A 19,848-nucleotide genomic window follows, 5' to 3' on the forward strand; every position below is an offset into this window, starting at 1 on the left:
CCTACTTGCCAGTCAATGCCGGGCCGAGACATCATGTTGTACGATCGTACTTTCTGTGATTCCTGATAATATCAATACTTCACATTTGATGAGTCGACGGTTCGTTCGTTATGGCAAGGATTACCGCTGCGTGGCGAATAATTATTCCGCAGTGCACTCCCACGGGCGATTATAAGTTTCCTACCGTGAGTCGCACGAGCAGTGCACTGCGGAGAGGACACCATCTAGCGGCGGAATGCGGGTAACTACTTCGTGCGGTGGCCGCCGTGAGAAGACGAAGCGAATGATTCACGTTCATCAGCGGGTTACCGAAATGACGCCGGTTCTGTCGTGGTCTTTGTGACGCTTTCGTTAATATTCATCTCTTCGAATCGATCTCAGTCGTGCCTCGTCGATTCCGTAAACCGGGCGTTTAAATGTCTTCGACAGCCCGCCGACAGTGTGCTTCGTAGGACGTTCGATGATAAACCGTTCCAATAAAACTGTCACGTCCTTCGCGGGCTTTGCGTCCTTCGAAGGAAAGGTTTCGTGCCATCGCCGTCATTAGTAGTAATCTTTCACGGCAATTGAGATCCGAGGACTCGACAGTGCGTGGATTGGAATTTTTGATCTCGGTCGTAATCGATTCGCTCTCCCTCGGGGAAATGGAACTTTCAAATTTTGAGCGAGTACGCGCCCGGCGAGGCAGTCGCCGGACAGCGGAGCAGGCCCCCCCGCACCATCTGGCGGCAGCGCGTGTTACTCCTTGAGCACTCGCGATGCGATGCTCGTCCCGGGAAGGTCGAGATTAATTATTACTTTGCTGCGAGTTCGTCGGCGACCGCTGACATTACTTCGTTCGTATCGAAGTCGTCGACGAAGGGACGAATACCACGCAGTGAATTCATTTCCGTTTCCCTCGAATGCGGATGCGCGAATTCTTGGGAAACATTCGACGGGGTGACGTTCATCTTTCCGAACAGAATTTTTCTCGGCATATTCTGGGCACGCATCGCTCGTGGTCGGTGATCGAAAATATTTTTTAATCGGTCGGAGAATAAAAATTACGCCCGGTGTTTTCGGGCCCTACGTGGTTTAACTTGGGTGATCGAACGAGAACCGGTGAATCGTACGCGGTGTGGCCGTCGGCGAGCACGCGACCGAATCCTTGAAAAGTTAGTCGTCACGATCGTGGCGACTCGAGGATAGAATTTCTCCGCGAGTGCGTTCGCATTCCTTTCCGTTGGATGGTCACCGGTTTCCGACAGCGGTCCCGTGATGCAATAATCGATTCCGTCGTTTCTCGTAGTCCGTCTTTGAAAATGTGCCGTTGAAAAATGTCTGGCGTCGCATTTGCACCGTTCGAATCCCGTACGCGTTCCGACCGGACCAAGTAGTTCGCCCTCGGCGGCGTTGGTATCTGCTCGCCGCGGAGGTACGTTCGGGGGTCTCGAGCGAGGAGGGAAGGAAGCCATCTGGCGGCGGCGGAGCGATGCTCGTCGCGGAAAAATATTCGCTATGAATGGAGATTTTAATCGCGGCGGAAGCGCGGAATTGAATATTTCGCGAGGGAGTCGAGTGATGCTTTAAAAAATTTTTTGCGGAGAATCCCGCTGCGCGCAAAAGTGAGGAACGCGTTTATAGTGGACGAGGAACGAGTGACGCGGGCCGCGGAGAGGAAATTCGTGGCTCGGTGACCGGGGTTGGTGAGATAAAAATTTTTTTCTGGGACCGGTACGTTTCGCGAGGAACTTCGGAGTGTCGGGGAGACCGCGGATGTGGAGTGATGGGTCGCGAGAAAAATGCGTGACTGGGTGATCGTGGCGCGGGAAGCTCCGGCCCTCGTTTCCACCGTAAGGATCTGAGGCCGTCGGGGACGGCGACGGAGGCGAGGGAAAGGATTGGTGTCGGAGGCGAGGTTAGCTCTCACGAGTCTCTGCGCGCTGGAAATAAAGACCTCCCCTGGTTCGTAATCGTGCGTTCAGACTCTCGAAAGAGAGTCAGCGCCGGCGAATGGAACGAAGCCGCCGGGGCTTTTGGGAACCGCGCCTTCGGGCTGGACTCCGAGGCGTCTCCGGCGCCTCGGAACAGCCCCCGGGGCTTCCGACCTGGAGTTCGACTCTGGGGCTCCCTCGCGAGGGAGAAGGAAGTCCCCGGGGGCTTTTCGGGTGGTTTTCCGCTTCCGAGCGGAATGACCGGCCCGTCGCGCAGACGGCGGGCCGGTCGAACTGAAAATGCTTCGTCCCGGACGCTCAAAAAAATTTCTGGACTTAGAATAATTTTCGCCGGCCCCCCCCCCCCCCCCCCCCGCCCCCCTCCCGCGCGGCGCAGCCGCGCCGAAAAATTTTTTTGAGAAAAAAATTTGAAAGGTTTTCGGGTCGTTTCGGGTGGTTTTAGGGGACGTCGGTGTGTCTCGCATCTGGAACGCGCGTCTGTCGTGGCGACCGCCGTTCGCGAATTTTCGAATTTCGTCGAGATTTGGGTTTTGTGTCGGCGGCGGGGTCGCGATCGTGCGCGTCGCGGCATCGGACGTCGAAAAAAAATATAAAAAAATGTGGGATATTTTTTCTCCGCGACGTTTCGACCTCGGTATCGATTCGATACCGCGGGAGTATCGACCGCGGTCACTTTCGATAGGTTCGACTTTGTAAATTTTTCCCGAGGAGAATATCGATCGTGGATTCGATTTCGACGGTTTTCCGTGCCGCGGAATGGTGTTTTCGTGGGATGGTACCGCGGACGATGGAATGCGCGATCGGATCTCGGATTTATTCGATGTCGAAGGTGGAAACATTGCAATTTCTTCCCGGGGCGATCGCCGTCCGTGGAGCCGATTGAAATGGGAAAATGCGTTCGCGATTCTCTTCGAGAAACGCTCGGGACGAGGTTTCGGCACGTCACCGAATGCGTGCCCGCATCGCGAAACTGCCGACTTCGTACGCGTTTTTCGGGAGAAACGTCGATGCAGAGACGGGTATTGGAGCGCGTCGATCCGATCGACTCGCAGGTGTATTCGATGGAAACCGTTTCGTACGGGATCGAAGCGGGGAACGTCGAATTTTGCCCCCTCGAAAAGCGTACCCGACGACCGTTCTGGTGGCGAGTTTGAATTCTGCGCGCGTTCGGTCTGGCGCGAGTAGTTGGGCTGCGGTGGCGCTGACGATCGCGAAATGCTTGAAATGGTCGCCGAAGAACGAAGGCGTCGCTCGCACGAAGGTCTCGGGAAACGATAACGTCGTGAAAATAAAAGAAAAAATACCATTCAAAAGAACGACCGACTCCGAGATTCGAACCCGGGACTCTGGGACCGCAGCCTGGCTGAGGAAAACATGGCGTGACATATTAACGTTGCAATGACTTTTTATACAACTTTTAATTGGAATAATCGAATGGAATTTTGAAGATACCTTAGAAATTCATTCAAGTGATGGAATACGCTTTTCCTTTCACGTCCATCGCATGCGAAAACGGCCTCGGGGCCCTCGACGTGCCGTGACCGTTATCCCATAAGAAGAGCATTGCAGATTGTTTTTCTTTTAATTTAAAAAAATATTTTTAACGGCCTCGATGCTTTCTTAACACCACAGAGTCAAAGGTTGGAGAATTTTTAAATACCATTCCGCTTCATCGTAGACATTTCGTTACCTTTCCGAAGTACTTTCTCTCCTCCAAAGCATGCATTTTCAACGTTCGACCAACAATGACTCTTTGCCGTGGCAACCACACCACAAAAACCTCTATTAGTGAGCGGGTAAAGAACGCGGTGCACTCACCGAGGAGGAATTCGTATGAATACTTTGTATAACGCGGTATTATTTGAAGGAATCGTACCGAGAAAATAACGTCTCGTAGACAGCTGATTGATGCGACGTCCGAGAGGTGGTGCCCCCAGTGGCGCCTGCGGAACTATCTGCTACAGGCGAGCTTGGAGCATCAGGCAATTAGCCCACGACAAGATATTTACTATAAATTTGCTGCATTTCCTCTTCGCAGAGGCTGTATCGTTTGATCCTTTATATTTCCCTATGTGCAACAAATTTCCACACTCACCGCGTCGTGTGCATTGCAAAAAAAATTCGTCCGAGTGAAGTGTTCTTGTGATCGGTGCATTTTGAAGTTTTTCTGTGAAAGTCTTAAAGTAATGCGTGTGACCGTGAAGTTAAGCAGTGCGCAAGCGATTACACCATCGAGTTTTAAATGCATGTGTACACCAGAGTTTATTATTAATGAAGTGAACTTGCATGTTAAGAAATATTGCGTTGCATCATACGGCCACACACTCAACCCTGGGTTCCCAGAATAGCATGTTGACATGAATACAACTTATGGGATATTTTTCAAACTATTCATTCTGTGCCTACGAGACTCCACAATAATGTTCCTTTTAATGTTACCTACGTTTCGATACGTCTCCCGTCCAAATCCCTCGGTAATTATGGCTTAAACGAATAATTTTCATTAAGGCGATTGACATTTGATTTTTTGAGCCACGGAATGTAACAAATTTATTAAACCGTGGAGTCCTTCGCACTGACACTCGTCACGAATAATTGCCTAAACTTTCTTATCGTTTAAACACCGATTCCATCAAAATCCACTGGTTTTTACTGTTTATATGACATAATGTTGATTTTGAAAATTCGGCCTTTGGTAACTGTCAGGAAAAAATATGAGATATTTTTCGAACTATTCCTCTTTTGGCTACGAAACTCCACAATATTGTTCTTTTAAATATTACCTACGTTTTCAAACGTCCCCCGTCAATATCCCTCGGTAATTATGGCTTAAACAAATAATTTTCAGTATGACAGCTGTCATTTCATTTTGTCATATACGTATTGTAATATTTTTTTCAAACCATTGAATAAGTCGCACTGACACTAGTCACGAATAATTGCCTTAACTTTCTTATCGTTTTAAAATCGGTCCCATCAAAATCCACTGGTTTTTACTGTTTATATGAAATAATGTTGATTTTAAAAATTCAGCTTTTGCTAACTGTCAGGCACATTATATGGGATATTTTTCAAACTATTCCTACTGTGCCTACGAGACTCCACAATAATGTTTTTTTTAATGTTACCTACGATTTGAAACGTCACCCGTCAAAATCCAACGATAATCATGGTTTTTAGATATAATTTTGAGTATGAAAATGGAAAAATGATATACTCAGTATCAGATTGTAACACATTTTTAAAACTGTTAACTCTGTTGCACAGACACTAATCACGAATATTTGTCTCAATTTTCTTAACGTTTTAAAACCGTCCCCATCAAAATCCACTGGTTTTTACCGTTTATATGACATAATGTTGTTATCGAAAATTCAGCCTATGCTAACTATCAGGCACATAATATGGGATATTTTTCAAACTATTCCTACTGTGCCTACGAGACTCCACAATAGTCTTTGTTTTAATGTTACCTACGATTTGAAACGTCACCCGTCAAAATCCAACGATAATCATGGTTTTTAGATATAATTTTGAGTATGAAAATGGAAAAATGATATACTCAGTATCAGATTGTAACACATTTTTAAAACTATTAACTCTGTTGCACAGACACTAATCACGAATATTTGTCTCAATTTTCTTAACGTTTTAAAACCGTCCCCATCAAAATCCACTGGTTTTTACCGTTTATATGACATAATGTTGTTATCGAAAATTCAGCCTATGCTAACTATGCTAACTATTCAGCCTACGCTAACCTAAAATGTAGTTCTTTAAGTATGGGATTTTCCCTCGACAAAAGGTAAGTACATTACATTTACTTGAGTTATGCTTCAATGAATTGTTATCACTCCAGTCAGCAAGAGAGGTTAAACAACTCTGAAGAACCAACGACCTTCAGATACTAGCCTGTCAAGTTCCTTCTCAACCTTTCCTTTGAATGAAATAGGAACTTGCCGTGGCTCGCAAAAAATTGGTTTCACACCCACTTTTAATGCCGATTGTATTTTCCACATTAAAATGTGATCACATAATAATGATTAGCCGATACGAAAACAAATAACCGCCACGTCATTTTCTCATACCCTCGACTAACAGCTGATTTCACAAATGAGATTTTCAATGCGTATCATATGTACATCCACGGTTTACTATGATTTTTAAAAGTAAATGAAGCGAGTATTTATAATTGCGAGTCAATATTCCGTTAAATACAGAAAAATATATGAAATATCTAATGTTTACGGAAATTGCTACCCAAGTTTTTCATACTAGGTTGGGCGGAGCTTGGCAAGACTCCCATTGCGAAAAAAAATATTACAACGCTTCATTTGGAATACGGTCTCGTTGCAATGATGACCCGCAGAATAGCATGTGCTATTTATTGCGACTCATGTACAGAATAAGAGCCCAAAAGCATTGTCTTGTGGTGGCTAGGATATAGTCTGCTGATAGTAAGGAATTCGGCATCGTCTTGTTTCTCGTTCGGGGCCCGAACGTCGCTTGTTTTTCCCGTCAGCTGTCGGATTACCGGGGTCAAAAAAGCAGCCGTTCTCATATCACGGGATTAATACATTTTCGTTCCAATTTGTGGATTATTCGGCTATCCCGATCGATTCGACGTAACTTTCAATTTTTACGAATGACGAATTTAGGCATCATATCCCTGTGTTGTCGAGGTTATCAAAATAATGAAAGCAGTACTTCCAAGAGCAGGCACCTTTTGCGAAGTTACGTCTCCGGGAAAATTTTCGGTGGTACAAAATCTCTGTAACGAGTGTTAAATAAATGCCTTTGATGTTAACTACAGATTAAGTGTTATGATTGCATTTCTACACTGGAGTTTATTACTGATGTAGTCGAGTTATCGTGTTGCCTGTTCTACGACCGGCAAATGTGATTGCATGATATCGTTCGTTAAGAGATGATGTGTTTTTGATTAATTTTGAATTAACTACGTCTTCTGTTCATGGGGATGGATCGGTGGTTTGAAGTGGTGTCGATATATTTTGAATGTGCAATGGAAGTTGGCGGGAATACGTGCTTTTATTATTGTCAATTTTTCAGGTTGAACTGTGATGAGCCGATCGCCGCCGACAACCTGTAAATGTACCCTTGGGAAACATAAATGCATTTCAACTGTTGAATGGCTGTTGGGTAATTTTAAGAAAGCAAGTGACGGTCTTACGAGGAATCCTGCCCGAGTCTTAGAAGTGAAGTTTTGTTGTGATCGGTGCATTTTGAAGTTTTTCTGTGAAAGTATTAAAGAAATGCGTGTGACCGTGAAGTGAGCGGTGTGCAAGTGATTAAATGATCAAGTTTTAAATGCATGTGTACAACAGTGCTTATTATTAGTGTAGTTTAGTTGCATGTTAAGAAATATTGTGTTGCATCATACAGCCACATACTCCACAGTGGGTTCCCAGATTTGCATGTTGACACGATGACAACTTTGTGAACATTTATGGGATATTTTTCAAACTATTCATTCTGTGGCTACCAAACTCCACAAAAATGTTCGTGTAAACGTTACCTACGTTTTGAATTGTCTCCCGTCCAAATCCCTCGGTAATTATGGCTTAAACAAATAATTTTCTGTATGACACATGTAATGTTATTTTTTCACCGGCAGATTGTAACATATTAATTAAACCATAAATTCAATCGCACTGACACTCGTCACGAACAATTGCCTAATTTCTCCTATTCTTTTAAAACTAGTCCCATCAAAATCCGTTGGTTTTTACTGTTCATAAGATATAATGTTTATATCGGAAAATCAGCCTTTGCAAAATATCAGTCACTTGAAATGAGATGTTTTTGAAATTACTAACTCTAGGGTTACGAAACTCTACAATAACGTGTGTATAATTATTATCTACGTTTTAAAGCGTCTCCCATCAAAATCCCACGGTAACTATGGTTTTTATGAATAACATTGTGTTTGACTCTACGAATTTCATGTTGACAGACAGGGATTGCAACATATTAATTAAACCATTAATTCAATCGCACTGACACTCGTCACGAACAATTGCCTAATTTCTCCTATTCTTTTAAAACTAGTCCCATCAAAATCCGTTGGTTTTTACTGTTCATAAGATATAATGTTTATATCGGAAAATCAGCCTTTGCAAAATATCAGTCACTTGAAATGAGATGTTTTTGAAATTACTAACTCTAGGGTTACGAAACTCTACAATAACGTGTGTATAATTATTATCTACGTTTTAAAGCGTCTCCCATCAAAATCCCACGGTAACTATGGTTTTTATGAATAACATTGTGTTTGACTCTACGAATTTCATGTTGACAGACAGGGATTGCAACATATTAATTAAACCATTAATTCAATCGCACTGACACTCGTCACGAACAATTGCCTTATTTCTCCTATTCTTTTAAAACTAGTCCCATCAAAATCCGTTGGTTTTTACTGTTCATAAGATATAATGTTTACATCGGAAAATCAGCCATTGCAATATCTCGGGCACTTCTAATGGGATATATTTTAAACTAATTAATCTAAGGCTACGAAACTCGACACTTATGTATGCTTTAATATATTTTTCTTTGTCTGATACACTTTGCCATTATCTTTTATTTGTGTAGAATTCCATTTTAATCATATTATTTGAACGGCGATATGCATGCATCGCGCCAGCGTCAACTTGGCCCAAACGTTTTTCATGGCAACGAAACTCGGGAGATTAAGACGGGATTTGGAGAAATTTACTCGTGATCATCAAGTGTAATTTAACTCATTGCCGAAATCTTCCCTTTTTTTCAACCCTTGATCGTTTACTGAGATTAATGTCGTAATACCGACAAGGGTCTCCAGGTTTACGTAACGGGGGAAAACGTTTTGGGCCAAGCTAACGCCCTATGATAATTTCTTCTGGATATCGGGTGGAATAATTAAAATATTTCGATTCTGACGGCAATGATATTTTATGGGAATGGAAGGTGTGAATATGTGATAAATTTAATAGTCATCCTGAGTACATCGGTCGAGAAATGTAATTTCGAGGAGAAAAGTTTGACATAGGAGTTTTTCCGAGTGATGGCATGAAATATGAAAAAACATTAATTTTCTTTGGAACGTCAGTTAGGATATTTTTTAAAGTTGTGAATGATGAAACTCGGTGGAAATACTATTTTAATAACACTTGACGACACGTACTGATGGATGACAGACTAGTGAGTTCATGAATGGCACTGTTATTTCCAGCACCATATGTTAACAACTTGCCGTGAAGTTTATTATAAAACATTGACTTCTAATCTGTATGCGTAGACATGCTCATACATTTTTTAACTTTATTTCAGGTTCGCGTCCCCTGCTGTGGCCCCAGTTTTGCTGAGCCAGAAGTTTGCCTGTCCATGTTGGTCTCCAAGTTGGACTTGCCATCGGCTCTTGAAGCTATACAAGTTCAAGATTAACTTCGATGGGTAACCACGACAGTGTTGCTGAATGCTGACGAAGAAATTAACCTTTGCCAATATCATTTGTTTTTGTAGAATTCCATTTTAATCACATTATTTGCAACAACATATCACGGTCCAATCTCCAAATGCAAACCTGAGGTCTATCTCCCAAACTAATAAGTCGATCGTTCTGAAACTTTAAATTCACCATCTATTAGGTTATGCGAACGTTTTCATACGTCTCCTGTCAAAAAAGGAATTAAATTCTGTATTTCAAGGAAAATTTCAAATTCACTCCTGAAACGTTTTCTGTTCCCTGACATCTCCTGACATTTAAGTTAAACTATTTTATGGATCGATCCCAAACTACCCACGTTGGTAGTGCCCTTAACGGTCATCGTTTAAAACCATGTTTCATTTAAATAATTGGGTAATTATGTCTCGTGTGGCGAAAAAAGTTTTTGCTTCAAAAATGGCTTGCGCTCCCAGAAAGTAACGTCAACCTGATATTTATCTCCCAAACTAATAAGTCGATCCTTCTGGAACTCCACATTTTCATCTGTTACGGTGGAAGGAACGATCCAAACAACTCCTGTCTGAATCCCTCTTAAATTACTGTTTTTAAACACATGTTTTTAATTTTGCAAGCGAAAAATTGGATTTTTCAAACACATCCTCTCAGATTTATCTTAAACTACTCGAACCCCAGGGACTGAATTCACCACGATTTGATACTCACATTATTGTGGACGATTTAAAACAAATTTCAACCGAATCGGTTCGTAATTGACCATTCTAGCACGAAATCTAATTTTGGCGACAAAACTCATCGCGCTGAAAACGTCAAACAGAAAACGGATGTTATTTAAGGAACTCATAAGTCGATCGTTCTGAAACTTTAAATTCACCATCTATTAGGTTATGCGAACGTTTTCATACGTCTCCTGTCAAAAAAGGAATTAAATTCTGTATTTCAAGGAAAATTTCAAATTCACTCCTGAAACGTTTTCTGTTCCCTGACATCTCCTGACATTTAAGTTAAACTATTTTATGGATCGATCCCAAACTACCCACGTTGGTAGTGCCCTTAACGGTCATCGTTTAAAACCATGTTTCATTTAAATAATTGGGTAATTATGTCTCGTGTGGCGAAAAAAGTTTTTGCTTCAAAAATGGCTTGCGCTCCCAGAAAGTAACGTCAACCTGATATTTATCTCCCAAACTAATAAGTCGATCCTTCTGGAACTCCACATTTTCATCTGTTACGGTGGAAGGAACGATCCAAACAACTCCTGTCTGAATCCCTCTTAAATTACTGTTTTTAAACACATGTTTTTAATTTTGCAAGCGAAAAATTGGATTTTTCAAACACATCCTCTCAGATTTATCTTAAACTACTCGAACCCCAGGGACTGAATTCACCACGATTTGATACTCACATTATTGTGGACGATTTAAAACAAATTTCAACCGAATCGGTTCGTAATTGACCATTCTAGCACGAAATCTAATTTTGGCGACAAAACTCATCGCGCTGAAAACGTCAAACAGAAAACGGATGTTATTTAAGGAACTCATAAGTCGATCGTTCTGAAACTTTAAATTCACCATCTATTAGGTTATGCGAACGTTTTCATACGTCTCCTGTCAAAAAAGGAATTAAATTCTGTATTTCAAGGAAAATTTCAAATTCACTCCTGAAACGTTTTCTGTTCCCTGACATCTCCTGACATTTAAGTTAAACTATTTTATGGATCGATCCCAAACTACCCACGTTGGTAGTGCCCTTAACGGTCATCGTTTAAAACCATGTTTCATTTAAATAATTGGGTAATTATGTCTCGTGTGGCGAAAAAAGTTTTTGCTTCAAAAATGGCTTGCGCTCCCAGAAAGTAACGTCAACCTGATATTTATCTCCCAAACTAATAAGTCGATCCTTCTGGAACTCCACATTTTCATCTGTTACGGTGGAAGGAACGATCCAAACAACTCATGTCTGAATCCCTCTTAAATTACTGTTTTTAAACACATGTTTTTAATTTTGCAAGCGAAAAATTGGATTTTTCAAACACATCCTCTCAGATTTATCTTAAACTACTCGAACCCCAGGGACTGAATTCACCACGATTTGATACTCACATTATTGTGGACGATTTAAAACAAATTTCAACCGAATCGGTTCGTAATTGACCATTCTAGCACGAAATCTAATTTTGGCGACAAAACTCATCGCGCTGAAAACGTCAAACAGAAAACGGATGTTATTTAAGGAACTCATAAGTCGATCGTTCTGAAACTTTAAATTCACCATCTATTAGGTTATGCGAACGTTTTCATACGTCTCCTGTCAAAAAAGGAATTAAATTCTGTATTTCAAGGAAAATTTCAAATTCACTCCTGAAACGTTTTCTGTTCCCTGACATCTCCTGACATTTAAGTTAAACTATTTTATGGATCGATCCCAAACTACCCACGTTGGTAGTGCCCTTAACGGTCATCGTTTAAAACCATGTTTCATTTAAATAATTGGGTAATTATGTCTCGTGTGGCGAAAAAAGTTTTTGCTTCAAAAATGGCTTGCGCTCCCAGAAAGTAACGTCAACCTGATATTTATCTCCCAAACTAATAAGTCGATCCTTCTGGAACTCCACATTTTCATCTGTTACGGTGGAAGGAACGATCCAAACAACTCCTGTCTGAATCCCTCTTAAATTACTGTTTTTAAACACATGTTTTTAATTTTGCAAGCGAAAAATTGGATTTTTCAAACACATCCTCTCAGATTTATCTTAAACTACTCGAACCCCAGGGACTGAATTCACCACGATTTGATACTCACATTATTGTGGACGATTTAAAACAAATTTCAACCGAATCGATTAAAACACAAGTTTTGAAAATATTACATGATTTGTGGCGCCAAGCACCCAGCACACAGATTCGAGATGACCCAATCTGAGTTGAAACCCTCTTTCTCCTCGGATTTCGGTCACGTTTCTTTTCAAACGACCGGAATATCATAATAAGTAATTAAGTAGAGCTTCAGCGTGATTTAGTGACAAGTTTTGAAAATATTACATGATTTGTGGTGCCAAGCACCCAGCACACAGATTCGAGATGACCCAATCTGAGTTAAAAAAATATTTGTCATCGGATTTCGGGCAGGTTTCTTTTCAAACGTTTGGAATATCATAATAAGTATTTAAGTAGAGTTTCAGCGTGATTAAAACACAAGTTTTGAAAATATTACATGATTTGTGGTGTCGTGCACCCAGGACACAGATTAAAGATGAACCAATCTGAGTTAAAAAAATATTTCTCATCGGATTTCGGGCAGGTTTCTTTTAAAACGTTCGGAATATCATAATAAGTATTTAAGTAGAGTTTCAGCGTGATTAAAACACAAGTTTTGAAAATATTACATGATTTGTGGTGCCATGCACCCAGCACACAGATTCGAGATGACCCAATCTGAGTTGAAACCCTATTTCTCCTCGCATTTCGGTCACGTTTCTTATAATAATGTTTGTTTTAATGTTACCTACGATTTGAAACGTCACCCGTCAAAATCCAACGATAATCATGGTTTTTAGATATAATTTTGAGTATGAAAATGGAAAAATGATGTACTCAGTATCAGATTGTAACACATTTTTAAAACTATTGACTCTGTTGCACTGACACTAATCACGAATATTTGTCTCAATTTTCTTAACGTTTTAAAACCGTGACCATCAAAATCCACTGGTTTTTACCGTTTACATGACATAATGCTGTTATCGAAAATTCAGCCTATGCTAACTGTCAGGCACATAATATGGGATATTTTTCAAACTATTCCTACTGTGCCTACGAGACTCCACAATAATGTTTGTTTTAATGTTACCTACGATTTGAAACGTCACGAGTCAAAATCCAACGATAATCATGGTTTTTAGAAATAATTTTGAGTATGAAGATGGAAAAATGATATACTCAGTATCAGATTGTAACACATTTTTAAAACTATTGACTCTGTTGCACAGACACTAATCACGAATATTTGTCTCAATTTTCTTAACGTTTAAAAACCGTCCCCATCAAAATCCACTGGTTTTTACCGTTTATATGACATAATGTTGTTATCGAAAATTCAGCCTATGCTAACTATGCTAACTATTCAGCCTACGCTAACCTAAAATGTAGTTCTTTAAGTATGGGATTTTCCCTCGACAAAAGGTAAGTACATTACATTTACTTGAGTTATGCTTCAATGAATTGTTATCACTCCAGTCAGCAAGAGAGGTTAAACAACTCTGAAGAACCAACGACCTTCAGATACTAGCCTGTCAAGTTCCTTCTCAACCTTTCCTTTGAATGAAATAGGAACTTGCCGTGGCTCGCAAAAAATTGGTTTCACACCCTCTTTTAATGCCGATTGTATTTTCCACATTAAAATGTGATCACATAATAATGATTAGCCGATACGAAAACAAATAACCGCCACGTCATTTTCTCATACCCTCGACTAACAGCTGATTTCATAAATGAGATTTTCAATGCGTATCATATGTACATCCACGGTTTACTATGATTTTTAAAAGTAAATAAAGCGAGTATTTATAATTGCGAGTCAATATTCCGTTAAATACAGAAAAATATATGAAATATCTAATGTTTACGGAAATTGCTACCCAAGTTTTTCATACTAGGTTGGGCGGAGCTTGGCAAGACTCCCATTGCGAAAAAAAATATTACAACGCTTCATTTGGAATACGGTCTCGTTGCAATGATGACCCGCAGAATAGCATGTGCTATTTATTGCGACTCATGTACAGAATAAGAGCCCAAAAGCATTGTCTTGTGGTGGCTAGGATATAGTCTGCTGATAGTAAGGAATTCGGCATTGTCTTGTTTCTCGTTCGGGGCCCGAACGTCGCTTGTTTTTCCCGTCAGCTGTCGGATTACCGGGGTCAAAAAAGCAGCCGTTCTCATATCACGGGATTAATACATTTTCGTTCCAATTTGTGGATTATTCGGCTATCCCGATCGATTCGACGTAACTTTCAATTTTTACGAATGACGAATTTAGGCATCATATCCCTGTGTTGTCGAGGTTATCAAAATAATGAAAGCAGTACTTCCAAGAGCAGGCACCTTTTGCGAAGTTACGTCTCCGGGAAAATTTTCGGTGGTACAAAATCTCTGTAACGAGTGTTAAATAAATGCCTTTGATGTTAACTACAGATTAAGTGTTATGATTGCATTTCTACACTGGAGTTTATTACTGATGTAGTCGAGTTATCGTGTTGCCTGTTCTACGACCGGCAAATGTGATTGCATGATATCGTTCGTTAAGAGACGATGTGTTTTTGATTAATTTTGAATTAACTACGTCTTCTGTTCATGGGGATGGATCGGTGGTTTGAAGTGGTGTCGATATATTTTGAATGTGCAATGGAAGTTGGCGGGAATACGTGCTTTTATTATTGTCAATTTTTCAGGTTGAACTGTGATGAGCCGATCGCCGCCGACAACCTGTAAATGTACCCTTGAGAAACATAAATGCATTTCAACTGTTGAATGGCTGTTGGGTAATTTTAAGAAAGCAAGTCTTACGAGGAATCCTGCCCGAGTCTTAGAAGTGAAGTTTTGTTGTGATCGGTGCATTTTGAAGTTTTTCTGTGAAAGTATTAAAGAAATGCGTGTGACCGTGAAGTGAGCAGTGTGCAAGTGATTAAATGATCAAGTTTTAAATGCATGTGTACAACAGTGCTTATTATTAGTGTAGTTTTGTTGCATGTTAAGAAATATTGTGTTGCATCATACAGCCACATACTCCACAGTGGGTTCCCATATTTGCATGTTGACACGATGACAACTTTGTGAACATTTATGGGATATGTTTCAAACTATTCATTCTGTGGCTACCAAACTCCACAAAAATGTTCGTTTAAACGTTACCTACGTTTTGAATTGTCTCCCGTCCAAATCCCTCGGTAATTATGGCTTAAACAAATAATTTTCTGTATGACACATGTAATGTTATTTTTTCACCGGCAGATTGTAACATATTAATTAAACCATAAATTCAATCGCACTGACACTCGTCACGAACAATTGCCTAATTTCTCCCATTCTTTTAAAACTTGTCCCACTAAAATCCGATGCTTCTAACGGTTTATAAGATGTAATGTTTACATTGGAAATTCAACCTTTTGAAAATATCAGTCACTTGAAATAGGATATTTATGAAATTACTAACTCTAGGGTTACGAAACTCTTCAATAACGTTTGTATAATTATTATCTACGTTTTAAAGCGTCTCCCATCAAGATCCCACGGCAACTATGGTTTTCATGAATAATTTTGAGTTTGACATTTGGAATTTCAGTTTCTCAGCCACTGAGTGTAACATATCAATTAAACCATTAATTCAATCGCACTGACACTCGTCACGAACAATTGCCTTATTTCTTCTGTTCTTTTAAAACTTGTCCCACTAAAATCCGATGCTTCTAACGGTTTGTAAGATGTAATGTTTACATTGGAAATTACACCTTTTGAAAATATCAGTCACTTGAAATAGGATATTTTTGAAATTACTAACTCTAGGGTTACAAAACTCTTTAATAACGTTTGTATAATTATTATCTACGTTTTAAAGCGTCTCCCATCAAAATCCCACGGTAACTATGGTTTTTATGAATAACATTGTGTTTGACTCTACGAATTTCATGTTGACAGACAGGGATTGCAACATATTAATTAAACCATTAATTCAATCGCACTGACACTCGTCACGAACGATTGCCTTATTTCTCCTATTCTTTTAAAACTAGTCCCATCAAAATCCGTTGGTTTTTACTGTTCATAAGATATAATGTTTATATTGGAAAATCAACCTTTGCAAAATATCAGTCACTTGAAATGGGATATTTTTGAAATTACTAACTCTAGGGTTACGAAACTCTACAATAACGTGGGCATTATTATTGTCTTCCTTTTAAAGCGTCTCCCATCAAAATCCCACGTTAACTATGGTTTTTATGAATAACATTGTGTTTGACTCTACGAATTTCATGTTGACAGACAGGGATTGCAACATATTAATTAAACCATTAATTCAATCGCACTGACACTCGTCACGAACAATTGCCTTATTTCTCCTATTCTTTTAAAACTAGTCCCATCAAAATCCGTTGGTTTTTACTGTTCATAAGATATAATGTTTATATTGGAAAATCAACCTTTGCAAAATATCAGTCACTTGAAATGGGATATTTTTGAAATTACTAACTCTAGGGTTACGAAACTCTACAATAACGTGGGCATTATTATTGTCTTCCTTTTAAAGCGTCTCCCATCAAAATCCCACGGTAACTATGGTTTTTATGAATAACATTGTGTTTGACTCTACGAATTTCATGTTGACAGACAGGGATTGCAACATATTAATTAAACCATTAATTCAATCGCACTGACACTCGTCACGAACAATTGCCTTATTTCTCCTATTCTTTTAAAACTAGTCCCATCAAAATCCGTTGGTTTTTACTGTTCATGAGATATAATGTTTATATCGGAAAATCAGCCTTTGCAAAATATCAGTCACTTGAAATGGCATATTTTTGAAATTACTAACTCTAGGGTTACGAAACTCTACAATAACGTTTGTATAATTATTATCTACGTTTTAAAGCGTCTCCCATCAAAATCCCACGGTAACTATGGTTTTTATGAATAACATTGTGTTTGACTCTACGAATTTCATGTTGGCAGACAGGGATTGCAACATATTAATTAAACCATTACTTCAATCGCACTGACACTCGTCACGAACAATTGCCTTATTTCCGTTTTCGTCTTAAAGCTTGTCTCATCAAAATCCGCTGGTTTTTACGGTTTATAGAACATAATTTTGATATTGGAAATTTAGCCATTGCAATATCTCGGGCACTTCTAATGGGATATATTTTAAACTAATTCATCTAAGGCTACGAAACTCGACACTAATGTATGCTTTAATATATTTTTCTTTGTCTGATACACTTTGCCATTATCTTTTGTTTGTGTAGAATTCCATTTTAATCATATTATTTGAACGGCGATATGCATGCATCGCGCCCGCGTCAACTTGGCCCAAACGTTTTTCATGGCAACGAAACTCGGGAGATTAAGACGGGATTTGGAGAAATTTACTAGTGATCATCAAGTGTAATTTAACTCATTGCCGAAATCTTCCCTTTTTTTCAACCCTTGATCGTTAACTGAGATTACTGTCGTAATACCGACAAGGGTCTCCAAACGGGGGAAAAAGTTTTGGGCCAAGCTAACGCCCTATGATAATTTCTTCTGGATATCGGGTGGAATAATTAAAAAATTTCGATTCTGACGGCAAGTATATTTTATGGGAATGGAAGGTGTGAATATGTGGATAAATTTAATAGTCATCCTGAGTACATCGGTCGAGAAATGTAATTTCGAGGAGAAAAGTTTGACATAGGAGTTTTTCCGAGTGATCGCATGAAATATGAAAACACATTAATTTTCTTTGGAACGTCACTTAGGATATTATTTAAAGTTAGGAAACTTAGGATTTTATTGGAAATATTGCCTTTGCAAAATATCAGGCACTTGAAAAGGGATATTTTTGAAATTATAAATGATATTGAGTTGGAATCTATAAATGTCATGTTGACATCCTGAGATTGTAATATATAAGTCGTGTATTCACTAATAGCATGAACTAGCTTGTGTTATTTGAGAATATGATATACCTTGTACATTGCCATGAACAGCCTTTCAAACACCTGACAAATGCTGAACGACATTTCAACTTCATTCTTGTGTTTGGTTAATGTGTGAGATTTTACAACCTGTCAAAGTTACATGTATCGTTTTAATAGTCTCTGTAATTCCATTTCAGGTCTTGGAGGATCACATCGGATCTTACATCAGGGAGAATGTCGGTTATTTTAGGAAGCTTATGACTGGAATTGCTGTGCTGTACAATCCACATTTTCGAATATATCCTCGTTTAAACTACGAACACTATCACATACAAATATTTTTTTAACTAAAACTTTTTTAAACTAAATAATTATGCACACTGAATTGCAGTGACTTATAACTTCATGCATGGTACAATTGGAGAATGTTTCATGGTATATCTTCACTTGAAGGAAGGCTCTATTGACAGGAATTCAATTTAAGTGTGAGCCAAAGGGAAATCGATATATGTCAGATTTTAACTTTCTTTCAGATTCACGTCCTCTGGCATGTAGGAACGGGTCTGTCCTGATCATTTAAACCACGTCTGCTGCATGAGAAGTTTGCCTGAAAGAAAGCCTGTGGTCTCCATGTCTTATGCTGTTGGAGTTATGTGCCATGCTGTTGGAGTCCTTGGTGAATGCTGACAAGGAAATATTTCTCTATGTGACAAACCTTTGCTGATATTATTTGAAACTGTTCATTTTGGTAGCACTTAAACTGCACAAAAAAATTTGAATTAATTACCCCAACGTTCTAAACTTGTCCGATCGAAATGCCTCTTGAATTTGGTTTCCACACAATGTCTAACATTCCATCACTAATCTTACTCTAGGAACTGGGACGTGCACATATGACAGTACATTATTCGAGCTATCGACTTTGTGGCACCAAAACTCCCCACAAATATTTGATTCGATCACATCAATGTTTTTAAATCCGTCCCACCATGATACTGAGTTGAAAATTTTCACGCGAAAAATCTGACCGTTATAACTCTTGAGCTACAGTTTTAACCATGAGTCGCATCGCTCCCAAACTCTGCACGCATGTACTACACATAATTGTGATCGTTTTAAGACATATTTCGCCGAAATCCGTCGGTAATTATCCTATATATGGCAAAATAAGGTTTTGGGTCAAAATCCCTTTACGCTATACCCCAATACATATAAAACCACGGTTATCTCTGGAACTATAAATTCAATCGCTTGGAGACACTTCACTCTTATTTCTTTTAGTTCCATAGACCTTTTAAGCGTCTCCTGTCAAAATTCGCCTTGAATTACCTAATGCTACATATTTGTCCATTATACTGAGTTGAAAAATTTCACGCGAAAAATCTGACCGTTATAACTCTTGAGCTACAGTTTTAACCATGAGTCGCATCGCTCCCAAACTCTGCACGCATGTACTACACATAATTGTGATCGTTTTAAGACATATTTCGCCGAAATCCGTCGGTAATTATCCTATATATGGCAAAATAAGGTTTTGGGTCAAAATCCCTTCACGCTATACCCCAATACATATAAAACCACGGTTATCTCTGGAACTATAAATCCAATCGCTTGGAGACACTTCACTCTTATTTCTTTTAGTTCTATAGACCTTTTAAGCGTCTCCTGTCAAAATTCGCCTTGAATTACCTAATGCTACATATTTGTCCATTATACTGAGTTGAAAAATTTCACGCGAAAAATCTGACCGTTATAACTCTTGAGCTACAGTT

General features: G+C 39.4%; 2 long non-coding RNA genes across 5 annotated transcripts; one reads left to right on the forward strand and one right to left on the reverse strand.

Annotated features, from left to right (window-relative positions):
- Nucleotides 1-5,361: 5,361 nt before the first annotated feature.
- Nucleotides 5,362-14,235, reverse strand: LOC124173527. The gene is made up of 2 exons (XR_006868598.1): nt 12,907-14,235; nt 5,362-5,407 (listed from the first exon to the last, which is right to left on the reverse strand). It is a non-coding gene; the product is annotated as an uncharacterized LOC124173527 (long non-coding RNA).
- LOC124173526 lies at nt 6,398-19,084 on the forward strand. 4 transcript variants are annotated; one of them, XR_006868594.1, is made up of 5 exons: nt 6,400-7,505; nt 9,267-9,389; nt 14,849-15,343; nt 18,274-18,511; nt 18,610-19,084. It is a non-coding gene; the product is annotated as an uncharacterized LOC124173526 (long non-coding RNA). The 4 variants fall into 4 exon arrangements; XR_006868595.1 differs by lacking the exon at nt 14,849-15,343 and having other exon boundaries at nt 6,398-7,505; XR_006868596.1 differs by lacking the exon at nt 9,267-9,389.
- Nucleotides 19,085-19,848: the final 764 nt, after the last annotated feature.

This window comes from Ischnura elegans, unplaced genomic scaffold (genome assembly GCF_921293095.1).
Source record: "Ischnura elegans unplaced genomic scaffold, ioIscEleg1.1, whole genome shotgun sequence".
Classification (NCBI taxonomy): Eukaryota; Metazoa; Arthropoda; class Insecta; order Odonata; family Coenagrionidae; genus Ischnura; species Ischnura elegans.